The following is a 5000-nucleotide window of genomic DNA, read 5'->3' as shown; positions in this document are numbered from 1 at the left end:
CACAGCTGGGTCCACAGACGGTAGCGACCCCCACAGCTGGGTCCACAGACGGTAGCGACCCCCACAGCTGGGTCCACAGAGGGTAGCGACCCCCACAGCTGGGTCCACAGAGGGTAGCGACCCCCACAGCTGGGTCCACAGACGGTAGCGACCCCCACAGCTGGGTCCACAGAGGGTAGCGACCCCCACAGCTGGGTCCACAGAGGGTAGTGACCCCCACAGCTGGGTCCACAGACGGTAGCGACCCCCACAGCTGGGTCCACAGACAGTAGCGGACCCCCACAGCTGGGTCCACAGAGGGTAGCGACCCCCACAGCTGGGTCCACAGACGGTAGCGACCCCCACAGCTGGGTCCACAGAGGGTAGCGACCCCCACAGCTGGGTCCACAGACGGTAGCGACCCCCACAGCTGGGTCCACAGAGGGTAGCGACCCCCACAGCTGGGTCCACAGAGGGTAGCGACCCCCACAGCTGGGTCCACAGAGGGGTAGCGACCCCCACAGCTGGGTCCACAGACGGTAGCGACCCCACAGCTGGGTCCACAGACGGTAGCGACCCCCACAGCTGGGTCCACAGAGGGTAGCGACCCCCACAGCTGGGTCCACAGACGGTAGCGACCCCCACAGCTGGGTCCACAGACGGTAGCGACACCCACAGCTGGGTCCACAGAGGGTAGCGACCCCCACAGCTGGGTCCACAGAGGGTAGTGACCCCCACAGCTGGGTCCACAGACGGTAGCGACCCCCACAGCTGGGTCCACAGAGGGTAGCGACCCCCACAGCTGGGTCCACAGAGGGTAGTGACCCCCACAGCTGGGTCCACAGACGGTAGCGACACCCACAGCTGGGTCCACAGAGGGTAGCGACCCCCACAGCTGGGTCCACAGAGGGTAGCGACCCCCACAGCTGGGTCCACAGACGGTAGCGACCCCCACAGCTGGGTCCACAGAGGGTAGCGACCCCCACAGCTGGGTCCACAGAGGGTAGCGACCCCCACAGCTGGGTCCACAGACGGTAGCGACCCCCACAGCTGGGTCCACAGAGGGTAGCGACCCCCACAGCTGGGTCCACAGACGGTAGCGACCCCCACAGCTGGGTCCACAGACGGTAGCGACCCCCACAGCTGGGTCCACAGACGGTAGCGACCCCCACAGCTGGGTCCACAGAGGGTAGCGACCCCCACAGCTGGGTCCACAGACGGTAGCGACCCCCACAGCTGGGTCCACAGACGGTAGCGACACCCACAGCTGGGTCCACAGAGGGTAGCGACCCCCACACTGGGTCCACAGAGGTAGTGACCCCCACAGCTGGGTCCACAGACGGTAGCGACCCCCCACAGCGGGTCCACAGAGGTACGACCACCACAGCTGGGTCCACAGAGGGTAGTGACCCCCACAGCTGGGTCCACAGACGGTAGCGACACCCACAGCTGGGTCCACAGAGGGTAGCGACCCCCACACTGGTCCACAGAGGGTAGCGACCCCCACAGCTGGGTCCACAGACGGTAGCGACCCCCACAGCTGGGTCCACAGACGGTTAGCGACCCCCACAGCTGGGTCCACAGAGGGTAGCGACCCCCACAGCTGGGTCCACAGACGGTAGCGACCCCCACAGCTGGGTCCACAGAGGTAGCGACCCCCACAGCTGGGTCCACAGACGGTAATGCGACCCCCACAGCTGGGTCCACAGAGGGTAGCGACCCCACAGCTGGGTCCTACAGACGGTAGCGACCCCCACAGCTGGGTCCACAGACGGTAGCGACCCCCACAGCTTGGGTCCACAGACGGTAGCGACCCCCACAGCTGGGTCCACAGAGGGTAGCGACCCCCACAGCTGGGTCCACAGACGGTAGCGACCCCCACAGCTGGGTCCACAGAGGGTAGCGACCCCCACAGCTGGGTCCACAGACGGTAGCGACCCCCACAGCTGGGTCCACAGACGGTAGCGACACCCACAGCTGGGTCCACAGAGGGTAGCGACCCCCACAGCTGGGTCCACAGAGGGTAGCGACCCCCACAGCTGGGTCCACAGACGGTAGCGACACCCACAGCTGGGTCCACCCGCACGGAAGTTGTTCATCTCAACAATTTGAGGTTTATAAATTGCACTCCCACACCCCCACACCCCCACACCACCATCACCCCCACACCCCCACACACCCCCACACCACCACCACCACCACCACCACCATTACCCAGGTCCTGGACGTCTCTATTTAACCCACCCTTCCCTCCCTCCCTCCCTCCCTCAATCTCCAACACCAACACGGGGTCGTCCGCATGTTTAACCCCTCCCTCTCTCCCTCAATCTCCAACACCAACACGGGGTCGTCCGCATGTTTAACCCCTCCCTCTCCCCCCTCAATCTCCAAACACCAACACGGGTCGTCCGCATGTTTAACCCCTCCCTCTCTCCCTCAATCTCCAACACCAACACGGGGTCGTCCGCATGTTTAACCCCTCCCTCTCTCCCTCAATCTCCAACACCAACACGGGGTCGTCCGCATGTTTAACCCCTCCCTCCCTCCCTCACCAACACCAACACGGGGTCGTCCGCATGTTTAACCCCTCCCTCCCTCCCTCACCAACACCAACACGGGGTCGTCCGCATGTTTAACCCCTCCCTCTCTCCCTCACCAACACCAAAACGGGGTCGTCCGCATGTTTAAAACCCCTCCCTCCCTCCCTCACCAACACCAACACGGGTCGTCCGCATGTTTAACCCCTCTCCCCCTCCCTCACCAACACCAAACACGGGTCATCCGCATGTTTAACCCTCTCCCCCTCCCTCACCAACACCAACACGGGGTCGTCCGCATGTTTAACCCCTCCCTCTCTCCCTCACCAACACCAACACGGGGTCGTCCGCATGTTTAACCCCTCCCTCTCTCCCTCACCAACACCAACACGGGGTCGTCCGCATGTTTAACCCCTCCCTCTCTCCCTTTACCAACAACCAACACGGGTCGTCCGCATGTTAACCTCTCCCTCTCATCCCTCACCAACACCAACACGGGGTCGTCCGCATGTTTAACCCCCCTCCCTCCCTCAATCTCCAAACCAACACGGGGTCGTCCACATGTTTAACCCCCCCCCCCCTCCCTCAATCTCCAACACCAACACGGGTCGTCCCCATGTTAACCTCTCCCTCCCTCCCTCAATCTCCAACACCAACACGGGGTCGTCCGCATGTTTAACCCCTCCCTCCCTCTCTCCCTCACCAACACCAACACGGGGTCGTCCGCATGTTTAACCCCTCCCTCCCTCTCTCCCTCACCAACACCAACACGGGGTCGTCCGCATGTTTAACCCCTCCCTCCCTCCCTCAATCTCCAACACACACACGGGGTCGTCCACATGTTTAACCCCTCCCTCCCTCCCTGCAAGTCTCCAACACCACACGGGGTCATCCGCATGTTTAACCCCTAACCCTCCCTCCCTCAATCTCCAACACCAACACGGGGTCTCCACATGTTTAACCCCTCCCTCCCGCCTCCCTCACCAACACCAACACGGGGTCGTCCGCATGTTTAACCCCTCCTCCCTCCCCTCAATCTCCAACACCAACACGGGTCGTCCGCATGTTTAACCCCTCCCTCCCTCTCATCCCTCACCAACACCAACACGGGTCGTCCGCATGTTTAACCCCTCCCTCCCCCCTCAATCTCCAACACCAACACGGGTCGTCCACATGTTTAACCCTCCTCCCTCTCCTCCCCCTCTACCAACAACCAACACGGGGTCGTCCGCATGTTTAACCCCTCCCTCCCTCCCTCATCTCCAACACCAACACGGGGTCGTCCACATGTTTTACCCCCTCCCTCCCTCCCCCTCACCAACACCACACACGGGGTCGTCCGCATGTTTAACCCCTCCCTCCCTCCCTCAATCTCCAACACCAAACACGGGTCGTCCACATGTTTAACCCCTCCCTCCCTCTCTCCCTCACCAACACCACACGGGGTCGTCCGCATGTTTAACCCCTCCCTCCCTCCCTCAATCTCCAACACCAACACGGGGTCGTCCACATGTTTAACCCCTCCCTCCCTCTCTCCCTCACCAACACCAACACGGGGTCGTCCGCATGTTTAACCCCTCCCTCCTCCCTCAATCTCCAACACCAACCGGGGTCGTCCACATTTTAACCCCTCCCTCCCTCTCTCCCTCACCAACACCAAACACGGGTCGTCCGCATGTTTAACCCCTCCCTCCCTCTCTCTCCTTCACCAAAACCAACACGGGGTCGTCCGCATGTTTAACCCCTCCCTCCCTCTCTCCCTCACCAACACCAACACGGGGTCATCCGCATGTTTAACCCCTCCCTCCCTCCCTCAATCTCCAACACCAACACGGGGTCGTCCGCATGTTTAACCCCTCCCTCCCCCTCAATCTCCAACACCAACACGGGTCGTCCGCATGTTTAACCTCTCCCTCCCTCCCTCAATCACCAACACCAACACGGGTCGTCCACCATGTTTAAACCCCTCCCTCCCTCTCTCCCTCACCAACACCAACACGGGTCGTCCGCATGTTTAACCCCTCCCTCCCTCTCTCCCACTCAAAACCAACACCAACTCGGGTCGTCCGCATGTTTAACCCCTCCCTCCCTCTCTCCCTCACCAACACCAACACGGGGTCGTCCGCATGTTTAACCCCTCCCTCCCTCTCTCCCTCACCAACACCAACACGGGGTCGTCCGCATATCAAGGCCAAGCCAAGGGTCAAGGGTTAAGCATATGAGTCAGCCACGTAAAAGCTTGCAAACATAAAGGTCTTAGTAGTAGTAGTAATAGTAGTAGTAGTAGTAGTAGTGGTGGTAGTAGTAGTAGTAGTAGTAGTAGTAGTAGTAGTAGTAGTAGTGGTGGTAGTAGTAGTAGTAGTAGTAGTAGTAGTAGTAGTAGTAGTAGCGAAATTAGTGTAGTGGTAGTGGTAGTGGTAGTAGTAGTAGTAGTAGTAGTAATAGTAGTAGTAGTAGTAGTAGTAGCGAAATTAGTGTAGTGGT

The 5000-nt window shown here is 60.8% G+C and overlaps 1 protein-coding gene across 4 annotated transcripts in view; it reads right to left on the bottom strand.

Annotated features, from left to right (window-relative positions):
• LOC139746730 (zwei Ig domain protein zig-8-like) overlaps positions 1-5000 on the bottom strand; it is a 52826-nt gene that overhangs the window by 28323 nt on the left and 19503 nt on the right. The gene's annotated exons all lie outside the window — the stretch shown is intronic.

The sequence above is a fragment of the Panulirus ornatus genome, chromosome 66 (assembly GCF_036320965.1).
Source record: "Panulirus ornatus isolate Po-2019 chromosome 66, ASM3632096v1, whole genome shotgun sequence".
Taxonomy (NCBI): Eukaryota; Metazoa; Arthropoda; class Malacostraca; order Decapoda; family Palinuridae; genus Panulirus; species Panulirus ornatus.
Note: the sequence above shows the minus strand (reverse complement) of the source record. Positions and strands in the feature narration are given on the sequence as shown.